The 14480-nt window shown below is 51.4% G+C and overlaps 1 protein-coding gene and 1 long non-coding RNA gene across 2 annotated transcripts in view; one reads left to right on the top strand and one right to left on the bottom strand.

The window, feature by feature from the left end:
* LOC144676638 (T-box transcription factor TBX1-like) overlaps positions 1-14480 on the bottom strand; it is a 31229-nt gene that overhangs the window by 14320 nt on the left and 2429 nt on the right. The gene's annotated exons all lie outside the window — the stretch shown is intronic.
* On the top strand, positions 5520-8784 carry LOC144676637 (uncharacterized). Its single transcript, XR_013575384.1, has 3 exons — positions 5520-6595; positions 7283-8011; positions 8698-8784. It is a non-coding gene; the product is annotated as an uncharacterized LOC144676637 (long non-coding RNA).

The raw sequence follows: 14480 nt of genomic DNA, 5'->3' as shown, positions 1-14480 counted from the left end.
GATATCGGTACACTGACTGGTGTCTCTCAGTCCCCTCTCTCTCTCAGGGAGATATCTGTACACTGACTGGTGTCTCTCAGTCCCTCTCTCTCTCTTAGGGAGATATCTGTACACTGACTGGTGTCTCTCAGTCCCCTCTCTCTCTCTCAGGGAGATATCTGTACACTGACTGGTGTCTCTCAGTCCCTCTCTCTCTCTCAGGGAGATATCTGTACACTGACTGGTGTCTCTCAGTCCCCTCTCTCTCAGGGAGATATCTGTACACTGACTGGTGTCTCTCAGTCCATCTCTCTCAGGGAGATATCTGTACACTGACTGGTGTCTCTCAGTCCCCTCTCTCTCAGGGAGATAACTGTACACTGACTGGTGTCTCTCAGTCCCTCTCTCTCTCAGGGAGATATCTGTACACTGACTGGTGTCTCTCAGTCCCTCTCTCTCTCAGGGAGATATCTGTACACTGACTGGTGTCTCTCAGTCCCTCTCTCTCTCTCAGGGAGATATCTGTACACTGACTGGTGTCTCTCAGTCCCCTCTCTCTCAGGGAGATATCTGTACACTGACTGGTGTCTCTCAGTCCCCTCTCTCTCTCAGGGAGATATCTGTACACTGACTGGTGTCTCTCAGTCCCCTCTCTCTCTCTCAGGGAGATATCTGTACACTGACTGGTGTCTCTCAGTCCCCTCTCTCTCTCAGGGAGATATCTGTACACTGACTGGTGTCTCTCAGTCCCCTCTCTCTCTCTCAGGGAGATATCTGTACACTGACTGGTGTCTCTCAGTCCCCTCTCTCTCAGGGAGATATCTGTACACTGACTGGTGTCTCTCAGTCCCTCTCTCTCTCAGGGAGATATCTGTACACTGACCGGTGTCTCTCAGTCCCCTCTCTCTCAGGGAGATATCTGTACACTGACTGGTGTCTCTCAGTCCCCTCTCTCTCAGGGAGATATCGGTACACTGACTGGTGTCTCTCAGTCCCCTCTCTCTCTCAGGGAGATATCTGTACACTGACTGGTGTCTCTCAGTCCCTCTCTCTCTCTCAGGGAGATATCTGTACACTGACTGGTGTCTCTCGGTCCCCTCTCTCTCTCTCAGGGAGATATCTGTACACTGACTGGTGTCTCTCAGTCCCTCTCTCTCTCTCAGGGAGATATCTGTACACTGACTGGTGTCTCTCAGTCCCCTCTCTCTCAGGGAGATATCTGTACACTGACTGGTGTCTCTCAGTCCATCTCTCTCAGGGAGATATCTGTACACTGACTGGTGTCTCTCAGTCCCCTCTCTCTCAGGGAGATATCTGTACACTGACTGGTGTCTCTCAGTCCCTCTCTCTCTCAGGGAGATATCTGTACACTGACTGGTGTCTCTCAGTCCCTCTCTCTCTCAGGGAGATATCTGTACACTGACTGGTGTCTCTCAGTCCCTCTCTCTCTCTCAGGGAGATATCTGTACACTGACTGGTGTCTCTCAGTCCCCTCTCTCTCAGGGAGATATCTGTACACTGACTGGTATCTCTCAGTCTCCTCTCTGTCAGGGAGATATCTGTACACTGACTGGTGTCCCTCAGTCCCCTCTCTCTCAGGGAGATATCTGTACACTGACTGGTGTCTCTCAGTCCCTCTCTCTCAGGGAGATATCTGTACACTGACTGGTGTCTCTCAGTCCCTCTCTCTCCCAGGGAGATATCTGTACACTGACTGGTGTCTCTCAGTCCCTCTTTCTCTGGGGAATATCTGTACACTGACTGGTGTCTCTCAGTCCCTCTCTCTCTCAGGGAGATATCTGTACACTGACTGGGGTCTCTCAGTCCCCTCTCTCTCAGGGAGATATCTGTACACTGACTGGTGTCTCTCAGTCCCTCTCTCTCAGGGAGATATCTGTACACTGACTGGTGTCTCTCAGTCCCTCTCTCTCAGGGAGATATCTGTACACTGACTGGTGTCTCTCAGTCCCCTCTCTCTCTCTCAGGGAGATATCTGTACACTGACTGGTGTCTCTCAGTCCCCTCTCTCTCTCAGGGAGATATCTGTACACTGACTGGTGTCTCTCAGTCTCTCTCTCTCAGGGAGATATCTGTACACTGACTGGTGTCTCTCAGTCCCCTCTCTCTCAGGGAGATATCTGTACAATGACTGGTGTCTCTCAGTCCCCTCTCTCTCAAGGAGATATCTGTACACTGACTGGTGTCTCTCAGTCCCCTCTCTCTCTCTCAGGGAGATATCTGTACACTGACTGGTGTCTCTCAGTCTCTCTCTCTCAGGGAGATATCTGTACACTGACTGGTGTCTCTCAGTCCCCTCTCTCTCTCTCAGGGAGATATCTGTACACTGACTGGTGTCTCTCAGTCCCTCTCTCTCAGGGAGATATCTGTACACTGACTGGTGTCTCTCAGTCCCCTCTCTCTCTCAGGGAGATATCTGTACACTGACTGGTGTCTCTCAGTCCCCTCTCTCTCTCTCAGGGAGATATCTGTACACTGACTGGTGTCTCTCAGTCCCTCTCTCTCAGGGAGATATCTGTACACTGACTGGTGTCTCTCAGTCCCCTCTCTCTCAGGGAGATATCTGTACACTGGTGTCTCTCAGTCCCCTCTCTCTCAGGGAGGCATCTATACACTGACTGGTGTCTCTCAGTCCCTCTCTCTCTCTCAGGGAGATATCTGTACACTGACTGGTGTCTCTCAGTCCCCTCTCTCACTCAGGGAGATATCTGTACACAGACTGGTGTCTCTCAATCCCTCTCTCGCTCAGGGAGATATCTGTACACTGACTGGTGTCTCTCAGTCCCCTCTCTCTCAGGGAGATATCTGTACACTGACTGGTGTCTCTCAGTCCCTCTCTCCCTCAGGGAGATATCTGTACACTGACTGGTGTCTCTCAGTCCCGTCTCTCTCTCAGGGAGATATCTGTACACTGACTGGTGTCTCTCAGACCCTCTCTCTCTCAGGGAGATATCTGTACACTGACTGGTGTCTCTCAGTCCCCTCTCTCTCTCAGGGAGATATCTGTACACTGACTGGTGTCTCTCAGTCCCTCTCTCTCTCTCAGGGAGATATCTGTACAATGACTGGTGTCTCTCAGTCCCCTCTCTCTCTCAGGGAGATATCTGTACACAGACTGGTGTCTCTCAGTCCCCTCTCTCTCAGGGAGATATCTGTAAACAGACTGGTGTCACTCCGTCTCCTCTCTCTCAGGGAGATATCTGTACACTGACTGGTGTCTCTCAGTCCCTCTCTCTCAGTGAGATATCTGTACACTGACGGGTGTCTCTCAGTCCCTCTCTCTCAGGGAGATATCTGTACACAGACTGGTGTCTCTCAGTCCCCTCTCTCCCAGGGAGATATCTGTACACAGACTGGTGTCTCTCAGTCCGCTCTCTTTCAGGGAGATATCTGTAAACAGACTGGTGTCTCTCAGTCCCTCTCTCTCAGTGAGATATCTGTACACTGACTGGTGTCGCTCAGTCCCTCTCTCTCAGGGAGATATCTGTACACAGACTGGTGTCTCTCAGTCCCTCTCTCTCAGGGAGATATCTGTACACTGACTGGTGTCTCTCAGTCCCCTCTCTCTCTCAGGGAGATATCTGTACACAGACTGGTGTCTCTCAGTCCCTCTCTCTCTCAGGGAGATATCTGTACACTGACTGGTGTCTCTCAGTCCCCCCTCTCTCAGGGAGATATCTGTACACTGACTGGTGTCTCTCAGTCCCTCTCTCTCTCTCAGGGAGATGTCTGTACACTGACTGGTGTCTCGCAGTCCCTCTCTCTCTCTCAGGGAGATGTCTGTACACTGACTGGTGTCTCTCAGTCCCCTCTCTCACTTAAGGAGATATCAATACACTGACTGGTATCTCTCAGTCCCCTCTCTCTCTCAGGGAGATATCTGTACACTGACTGGTGTCTCTCAGTCCCCTCTCTCTCTCAGGGAGATATTAGTACACTGACTGGTGTCTCTCAGTCCCTCTCTCTCTCAGCGAGATATCTGTACACTGACTGGTGTCTCTCAGTCCCTTCTCTCTCTCTCAGGGAGATATCTGTACACTGACTGGTGTCTCTCAGTCCCCTCTCTCTCAGGGAGATATCTGTACACAGACTGGTGTCTCTCAGTCCCCTCTCTCTCAGGGAGATATCTGTACACTGACTGGTGTCTCTCAGTCCCCTCTCTCTCTCTCAGGGAGATATCTGTACACTGACTGGTGTCTCTCAGTCCCCTCTCTCTCAGGGAGATATCTGTACACTGACTGGTGTCTCTCAGTCCCCTCTCTCTCAGGGAGATATCTGTACACTGACTGGTGTCTCTCAGTCCCCTCTCTCTCTCAGGGAGATATCTGTACACTGACTGGTGTCTCTCAGTCCCTCTCTCTCAGGGAGATATCTGTACACTGACTGGTGTCTCTCAGTCCCCTCTCTCTCTCTCAGGGAGATATCTGTACACTGACTGGTGTCTCTCAGTCCCCTCTCTCTCAGGGAGATATCTGTACACTGACTGGTGTCTCTCAGTTCCCTCTCTCTCAGGGAGATATCTGTACACTGACTGGTGTCTCTCAGTCCCTCTCTCTCAGGGAGATATCTGTACACTGACTGGTGTCTCTCAGTCCCCTCTCTCTCTCAGGGAGATATCTGTACACTGACTGGTGTCTCTCAGTCCCCTCTCTCTCTCTCAGGGAGATATCTGTACACTGACTGGTGTCTCTCAGTCCCTCTCTCTCAGGGAGATATCTGTACACTGACTGGTGTCTCTCAGTCCCCTCTCTCTCAGGGAGATATCTGTACACTGGTGTCTCTCAGTCCCCTCTCTCTCAGGGAGGTATCTATACACTGACTGGTGTCTCTCAGTCCCTCTCTCTCTCTCAGGGAGATATCTGTACACTGACTGGTGTCTCTCAGTCCCCTCTCTCTCTCAGGGAGATATCTGTACACTGACTGGTGTCTCTCAGTCCCCTCTCTCTCTCTCAGGGAGATATCTGTACACTGACTGGTGTCTCTCAGTCCCCTCTCTCTCTCAGGGAGATATCTGTACACTGACTGGTGTCTCTCAGTCCCCTCTCTCTCTCTCAGGGAGATATCTGTACACTGACTGGTGTCTCTCAGTCCCCTCTCTCTCAGGGAGATATCTGTACACTGACTGGTGTCTCTCAGTCCCTCTCTCTCTCAGGGAGATATCTGTACACTGACCGGTGTCTCTCAGTCCCCTCTCTCTCAGGGAGATATCTGTACACTGACTGGTGTCTCTCAGTCCCCTCTCTCTCAGGGAGATATCGGTACACTGACTGGTGTCTCTCAGTCCCCTCTCTCTCTCAGGGAGATATCTGTACACTGACTGGTGTCTCTCAGTCCCTCTCTCTCTCTCAGGGAGATATCTGTACACTGACTGGTGTCTCTCGGTCCCCTCTCTCTCTCTCAGGGAGATATCTGTACACTGACTGGTGTCTCTCAATCCCTCTCTCTCTCTCAGGGAGATATCTGTACACTGACTGGTGTCTCTCAGTCCCCTCTCTCTCAGGGAGATATCTGTACACTGACTGGTGTCTCTCAGTCCATCTCTCTCAGGGAGATATCTGTACACTGACTGGTGTCTCTCAGTCCCCTCTCTCTCAGGGAGATATCTGTACACTGACTGGTGTCTCTCAGTCCCTCTCTCTCTCAGGGAGATATCTGTACACTGACTGGTGTCTCTCAGTCCCTCTCTCTCTCAGGGAGATATCTGTACACTGACTGGTGTCTCTCAGTCCCTCTCTCTCTCTCAGGGAGATATCTGTACACTGACTGGTGTCTCTCAGTCCCCTCTCTCTCAGGGAGATATCTGTACACTGACTGGTATCTCTCAGTCCCCTCTCTGTCAGGGAGATATCTGTACACGGACTGGTGTCCCTCAGTCCCCTCTCTCTCAGGGAGATATCTGTACACTGACTGGTGTCTCTCAGTCCCTCTCTCTCAGGGAGATATCTGTACACTGACTGGTGTCTCTCAGTCCCTCTCTCTCCCAGGGAGATATCTGTACACTGACTGGTGTCTCTCAGTCCCTCTTTCTCTGGGGAATATCTGTACACTGACTGGTGTCTCTCAGTCCCTCTCTCTCTCAGGGAGATATCTGTACACTGACTGGTGTCTCTCAGTCCCCTCTCTCTCAGGGAGATATCTGTACACTGACTGGTGTCTCTCAGTCCCTCTCTCTCAGGGAGATATCTGTACACTGACTGGTGTCTCTCAGTCCCTCTCTCTCAGGGAGATATCTGTACACTGACTGGTGTCTCTCAGTCCCCTCTCTCTCTCTCAGGGAGATATCTGTACACTGACTGGTGTCTCTCAGTCCCCTCTCTCTCTCAGGGAGATATCTGTACACTGACTGGTGTCTCTCAGTCTCTCTCTCTCAGGGAGATATCTGTACACTGACTGGTGTCTCTCAGTCCCCTCTCTCTCAGGGAGATATCTGTACAATGACTGGTGTCTCTCAGTCCCCTCTCTCTCAGGGAGATATCTGTACACTGACTGGTGTCTCTCAGTCCCCTCTCTCTCTCTCAGGGAGATATCTGTACACTGACTGGTGTCTCTCAGTCTCTCTCTCTCAGGGAGATATCTGTACACTGACTGGTGTCTCTCAGTCCCCTCTCTCTCTCTCAGGGAGATATCTGTACACTGACTGGTGTCTCTCAGTCCCTCTCTCTCAGGGAGATATCTGTACACTGACTGGTGTCTCTCAGTCCCCTCTCTCTCTCAGGGAGATATCTGTACACTGACTGGTGTCTCTCAGTCCCCTCTCTCTCTCTCAGGGAGATATCTGTACACTGACTGGTGTCTCTCAGTCCCTCTCTCTCAGGGAGATATCTGTACACTGACTGGTGTCTCTCAGTCCCCTCTCTCTCAGGGAGATATCTGTACACTGGTGTCTCTCAGTCCCCTCTCTCTCAGGGAGGTATCTATACACTGACTGGTGTCTCTCAGTCCCTCTCTCTCTCTCAGGGAGATATCTGTACACTGACTGGTGTCTCTCAGTCCCCTCTCTCACTCAGGGAGATATCTGTACACAGACTGGTGTCTCTCAATCCCTCTCTCTCTCAGGGAGATATCTGTACACTGACTGGTGTCTCTCGGTCCCCTCTCTCTCAGGGAGATATCTGTACACTGACTGGTGTCTCTCAGTCCCTCTCTCTCTCTGGGAGATATCTGTACACAGACTGGTGTCTCTCAGTCCCTCTCTCCCTCAGGGAGATATCTGTACACTGACTGGTGTCTCTCAGTCCCGTCTCTCTCTCAGGGAGATATCTGTACACTGACTGGTGTCTCTCAGACCCTCTCTCTCTCAGGGAGATATCTGTACACTGACTGGTGTCTCTCAGTCCCCTCTCTCTCTCAGGGAGATATCTGTACACTGACTGGTGTCTCTCAGTCCCTCTCTCTCTCTCAGGGAGATATCTGTACACTGACTGGTGTCTCTCAGTCCCTCTTTCTCTGGGGAATATCTGTACACTGACTGGTGTCTCTCAGTCCCTCTCTCTCTCAGGGAGATATCTGTACACTGACTGGTGTCTCAGTCCCCTCTCTCTCAGGGAGATATCTGTACACTGACTGGTGTCTCTCAGTCCCTCTCTCTCAGGGAGATATCTGTACACTGACTGGTGTCTCTCAATCCCTCTCTCTCAGGGAGATATCTGTACACTGACTGGTGTCTCTCAGTCCCCTCTCTCTCTCTCAGGGAGATATCTGTACACTGACTGGTGCCTCTCAGTCCCCTCTCTCTCTCAGGGAGATATCTGTACACTGACTGGTGTCTCTCAGTCTCTCTCTCTCAGGGAGATATCTGTACACTGACTGGTGTCTCTCAGTCCCCTCTCTCTCAGGGAGATATCTGTACAATGACTGGTGTCTCTCAGTCCCCTCTCTCTCAGGGAGATATCTGTACACTGACTGGTGTCTCTCAGTCCCCTCTCTCTCTCTCAGGGAGATATCTGTACACTGACTGGTGTCTCTCAGTCTCTCTCTCTCAGGGAGATATCTGTACACTGACTGGTGTCTCTCAGTCCCCTCTCTCTCTCTCAGGGAGATATCTGTACACTGACTGGTGTCTCTCAGTCCCTCTCTCTCTGGGAGATATCTGTACACTGACTGGTGTCTCTCAGTCCCCTCTCTCTCTCAGGGAGATATCTGTACACTGACTTGTGTCTCTCAGTCCCCTCTCTCTCTCTCAGGGAGATATCTGTACACTGACTGGTGTCTCTCAGTCCCTCTCTCTCAGGGAGATATCTGTACACTGACTGGTGTCTCTCAGTCCCCTCTCTGTCAGGGAGATATCTGTACACTGGTGTCTCTCAGTCCCCTCTCTCTCAGGGAGGTATCTATACACTGACTGGTGTCTCTCAGTCCCTCTCTCTCTCTCAGGGAGATATCTGTACACTGACTGGTGTCTCTCAGTCCCCTCTCTCACTCAGGGAGATATCTGTACACAGACTGGTGTCTCTCAATCCCTCTCTCTCTCAGGGAGATATCTGTACACTGACTGGTGTCTCTCAGTCCCCTCTCTCTCAGGGAGATATCTGTACACTGACTGGTGTCTCTCATCCCTCTCTCTCTCTGGGAGATATCTGTACACAGACTGGTGTCTCTCAGTCCCTCTCTCCCTCAGGGAGATATCTGTACACTGACTGGTGTCTCTCAGTCCCGTCTCTCTCTCAGGGAGATATCTGTACACTGACTGGTGTCTCTCAGACCCTCTCTCTCTCAGGGAGATATCTCTACACTGACTGGTGTCTCTCAGTCCCCTCTCTCTCTCAGGGAGATATCTGTACACTGACTGGTGTCTCTCAGTCCCTCTCTCACTCTCAGGGAGATATCTGTACAATGACTGGTGTCTCTCAGTCCCCTCTCTCTCTCTCAGGGAGATATCTGTACACAGACTGGTGTATCTCAGTCCCCTCTCTCTCAGGGAGATATCTGAAAACAGACTGGTGTCACTCCGTCCCCTCTCTCTCAGGGAGATATCTGTACACTGACTGGTGTCTCTCAGTCCCTCTCTCTCAGTGAGATATCTGTACACTGACGGGTGTCTCTCAGTCCCTCTCTCTCAGGGAGATATCTGTACACAGACTGGTGTCTCTCAGTCCCCTCTCTCCCAGGGAGATATCTGTAACCAGACTGGTGTCTCTCCGTCCCCTCTCTCTCAGGGAGATATCTGTACACTGACTGGTGTCTCTCAGTCCCCTCTCTCTCAGGGAGATATCTGTACACTGACTGGTGTCTCTCAGTCCCTCTCTCTCAGTGAGATATCTGTACACTGACTGGTGTCTCTCAGTCCCTCTCTCTCTCAGGGAGATATCTGTACACTGACTGGTGTCTCTCAGTCCCCCCTCTCTCAGGGAGATATCTGTACACTGACTGGTGTCTCTCAGTCCCTCTCTCTCTCTCAGGGAGATGTCTGTACACTGACTGGTGTCTCGCAGTCCCTCTCTCTCTCTCAGGGAGATGTCTGTACACTGACTGGTGTCTCTCAGTCCCCTCTCTCACTTAAGGAGATATCAATACACTGACTGGTATCTCTCAGTCCCCTCTCTCTCTCAGGGAGATATCTGTACACTGACTGGTGTCTCTCAGTCCCCTCTCTCTCTCAGGGAGATATTAGTACACTGACTGGTGTCTCTCAGTCCCTCTCTCTCTCAGCGAGATATCTGTACACTGACTGGTGTCTCTCAGTCCCCTCTCTCTCTCTCAGGGAGATATCTGTACACTGACTGGTGTCTCTCAGTCCCCTCTCTCTCAGGGAGATATCTGTACACAGACTGGTGTCTCTCAGTCCCCTCTCTCTCAGGGAGATATCTGTACACTGACTGGTGTCTCTCAGTCCCCTCTCTCTCTCTCAGGGAGATATCTGTACACTGACTGGTGTCTCTCAGTCCCCTCTCTCTCAGGGAGATATCTGTACACTGACTGGTGTCTCTCAGTCCCCTCTCTCTCAGGGAGATATCTGTACACTGACTGGTGTCTCTCAGTCCCCTCTCTCTCTCAGGGAGATATCTGTACACTGACTGGTGTCTCTCAGTCCCGTCTCTCTCTCTCAGGGAGATATCTGTACACTGACTGGTGTCTCTCAGTCCCCTCTCTCTCTCTCAGGGAGATATCTGTACACTGACTGGTGTCTCTCAGTCCCCTCTCTCTCAGGGAGATATCTGTACACTGACTGGTGTCTCTCAGTTCCCTCTCTCTCAGGGAGATATCTGTACACTGACTGGTGTCTCTCAGTCCCTCTCTCTCAGGGAGATATCTGTACACTGACTGGTGTCTCTCAGTCCCCTCTCTCTCTCAGGGAGATATCTGTACACTGACTGGTGTCTCTCAGTCCCCTCTCTCTCTCTCAGGGAGATATCTGTACACTGACTGGTGTCTCTCAGTCCCTCTCTCTCAGGGAGATATCTGTACACTGACTGGTGTCTCTCAGTCCCCTCTCTCTCAGGGAGATATCTGTACACTGGTGTCTCTCAGTCCCCTCTCTCTCAGGGAGGTATCTATACACTGACTGGTGTCTCTCAGTCCCTCTCTCTCTCTCAGGGAGATATCTGTACACTGACTGGTGTCTCTCAGTCCCCTCTCTCTCAGGGAGATATCTGTACACTGACTGGTATCTCTCAGTCCCTCTCTCTCTCAGGGCGATATCTGTACACAGACTGGTGTCTCTCAGTCCCTCTCTCTCTCAGGGAGATATCTGTACACTGACTGGTGTCTCTTAGTCCCTCTCTCTCTCAGGGAGATATCTGTACACTGACTGGTGTCTCTCAGTCCCCTCTCTCTCTCAGGGAGATATCTGTACACTGACTGGTGTCTCTCAGTCCCTCTCTCTCTCTCAGGGAGATATCTGTACAATGACTGGTGTCTCTCAGTCCCCTCTCTCTCTCAGGGAGATATCTGTACACAGACTGGTGTCTCTCAGTCCCCTCTCTCTCAGGGAGATATCTGTAACCAGACTGGTGTCTCTCCGTCCCCTCTCTCTCAGGGAGATATCTGTACACTGACTGGTGTCTCTCAGTCCCCTCTCTCTCAGGGAGATATCTGTACACTGACTGGTGTCTCTCAGTCCCTCTCTCTCAGTGAGATATCTGTACACTGACTGGTGTCTCTCAGTCCCTCTCTCTCAGGGAGATATCTGTACACAGACTGGTGTCTCTCAGTCCCCTCTCTCTCAGGGAGATATCTGTACACAGACTGGTGTCTCTCAGTCCCCTCTCTTTCAGGGAGATATCTGTACACAGACTGGTGTCTCTCAGTCCCTCTCTCTCAGTGAGATATCTGTACACTGACTGGTGTCTCTCAGTCCCTCTCTCTCAGGGAGATATCTGTACACTGACTGGTGTCTCTCAGTCCCCTCTCTCTCAGGGAGATATCTGTACACTGACTGGTGTCTCGCAGTCCCTCTCTCTCTCTCAGGGAGATGTCTGTACACTGACTGGTGTCTCTCAGTCCCTCTCTCTCTCTTAGGGATATATCTGTACACTGACTGGTGTCTCTCAGTCCCCTCTCTCACTTAAGGAGATATCAATACACTGACTGGTATCTCTCACTCCCCTCTCTCTCTCAGGGAGATATCTGTACACTGACTGGTGTCTCTCAGTCCCCTCTCTCTCTCAGGGAGATATCAGTACACTGACTGGTGTCTCTCAGTCCCTCTCTCTCTCAGGGAGATATCTGTACACTGACTGGTGTCTCTCAGTCCCCTCTCTCTCTCTCAGGGAGATATCTGTACACTGACTGGTGTCTCTCAGTCCCCTCTCTCTCAGGGAGATATCTGTACACAGACTGGTGTCTCTCAGTGCCTCTCTCACTCAGGGAGATATCTGTACACTGACTGGTATTTCTCAGTCCTCTCTCTCTCAGGGAGATATCTGTACACTGACTGGTGTCTCTCAGTCCCCTCTTTCTCCCAGGGAGATATCTGTACACTGACTGGTGTCTCTCAGTCCCTCTCTCTCTCTGGGAGATATCTGTACACTGACTGGTGTCTCTCAGTCCTCTCTTTCTCAGGGAGATATCTGTACACTGACTGGTGTCTCTCAGTCCCCTCTTTCTCCCAGGGAGATATCTGTACACTGACTGGTGTCTCCCAGTCCCCTCTCTCTCTCAGGGAGATATCTGTACACTGACTGGTGTCTCTCAGTCCCCTCTCTCTCTCAGGGAGATATCTGTACACTGACTGGTGTCTCTCAGTCCCTCTGTCTCAGGGAGATATCTGTACACTGACTGGTGTCTCTCAGTCCCTCTCTCTCTCTCAGGGAGATATCTGTACACTGACTGGTGTCTCTTAGTCCCTCTCTCTCTCAGGGAGATATCTGTACGCTGACTGGTGTCTCTCAGTCCCCTCTCTCTCAGGGAGATATCTGTACACTGACTGGTGTCTCTCAGTCCCCTCTCTCTCTCAGGGAGATATCTGTACACTGACTGGTGTCTCTCAGTCCCTCTCTCTCTCAGGGAGATATCTGTACACTGACTGGTTGTCTCTCAGTCCCCTCTCTCTCTCAGGGAGATATCTGTATACTGACTGGTGTCTCTCAGTCCCCTCTCTCTCTCAGGGAGATATCTGTACACTGACTGGTGTCTCTCAGTCCCTCTGTCTCAGGGAGATATCTGTACACTGACTGGTGTCTCTCAGTCCCTCTCTCTCTCTCAGGGAGATATCTGTACACTGACTGGTGTCTCTTAGTCCCTCTCTCTCTCAGGGAGATATCTGTACGCTGACTGGTGTCTCTCAGTCCCCTCTCTCTCAGGGAGATATCTGTACACTGACTGGTGTCTCTCAGTCCCCTCTCTCTCTCAGGGAGATATCTGTACACTGACTGGTGTCTCTCAGTCCCTCTCTCTCTCAGGGAGATATCTGTACACTGACTGGTTGTCTCTCAGTCCCCTCTCTCTCTCAGGGAGATATCTGTATACTGACTGGTGTCTCTCAGTTCCTCTCTCTCTCGCAGGGAGATATCTGTACACTGACTGGTGTCTCTCAGTCCCTCTCTCTCTCTCAGGGAGATATCTGTACACTGACTGGTTGTCTCTCAGTCCCCTCTCTCTCTCAGGGAGATATCTGTACACTGACTGGTGTCTCTCAGTCCCCTCTCTCACTCAGGGAGATATCTGTACACTGACTGGTGTCTCTCAGTCCTCTCTCTCTGAGGGAGATATCTGTACACTGACTGGTGTCTCTCAGTCCCCTCTCTCTCTCAGGGAGATATCTGTACACTGACTGGTGTCTCTCAGTCCCTCTCTCTCTCTCAGGGAGATATCTGTACACTGACTGGTGTCTCTCAGTCCCTCTCTCTCTCTCAGGGAGATATCTGTACACTGACTGGTGTCTCTCAGTCCCTCTCTCCTCTCAGGGAGATATCTGTACACTGACTGGTGTCTCTCAGTCCCCTCTCTCTCTCAGGGAGATATCTGTACACTGACTGGTGTCTCTCAGTCCCTCTCTCTCTCAGGGAGATATCTGTACACTGACTGGTGTCTCTCAGTCCCCTCTCTCTCTCAGGGAGATATCTGTACACTGACTGGTGTCTCTCAGTCCCCTCTCTCTCAGGGAGATATCTGTACACTGACTGGTGTCTCTTCGTCCCTCTGTCTCTCTCAGGGAGATATCTGTACACTGACTGGTGTCTCTCAGTCCCTCTCTCTCTCTCAGGGAGATATCTGTACACTGACTGGTGTCTCTCAGTCCCTCTCTCTCTCTCTGGGAGATATCTGTACACTGACTGGTGTCTCTCAGTCCCTCTCTCTCAGGGAGATATCTGTACACTGACTGGTGTCTCTCAGTGTCCTCTCTCTCTCAGGGAGTTATCTGTACACTGACTGGTGTCTCTCAGTCCCTCTCTCCTCTCAGGGAGATATCTGTACACTGACTGGTGTCTCTCAGTCCCCTGTCTCTCTCAGGGAGATATCTGTACACTGACTGGTGTCTCTCAGTCCCTCTCTCTCTCAGGGAGATATCTGTACACTGACTGGTGTCTCTCAGTCCCCTCTCTCTCTCAGGGAGGTATCTGTACACTGACTGGTGTCTCTCAGTCCCTCTCTCTCTCTCAGGGAGATATCTGTACACTGACTGGTGTCTCTCAGTCCCTCTCTCTCTCTCAGGGAGATATCTGTACACTGACTGGTGTCTCTCAGTCCCTCTCTCTCAGGGAGATATCTGTACACTGACTGGTGTCTCTCAGTGTCCTCTCTCTCTCAGGGAGATATCTGTACACTGACTGGTGTCTCTCAGTCCCTCTCTCCTCTCAGGGAGATATCTGTACACTGACTGGTGTCTCTCAGTCCCCTCTCTCTCTCAGGGAGATATCTGTACACTGACTGGTGTCTCTCAGTCCCTCTCTCTCTCAGGGAGATATCTGTACACTGACTGGTGTCTCTCAGTCCCCTCTCTCTCAGGGAGATATCTGTACACTGACTGGTGTCTCTTCGTCCCTCTGTCTCTCTCAGCGAGATATCTGTACACTGACTGGTGTCTCTCAGTCCCTCTCTCTCTC

This window comes from Cetorhinus maximus, unplaced genomic scaffold (genome assembly GCF_964194155.1).
Source record: "Cetorhinus maximus unplaced genomic scaffold, sCetMax3.hap1.1 HAP1_SCAFFOLD_1773, whole genome shotgun sequence".
In the NCBI taxonomy this organism is placed as follows: domain Eukaryota; kingdom Metazoa; phylum Chordata; class Chondrichthyes; order Lamniformes; family Cetorhinidae; genus Cetorhinus; species Cetorhinus maximus.
The sequence above is the reverse complement of the archived record's forward strand: the minus strand, read 5'-3'. Positions and strand labels throughout refer to the sequence as shown.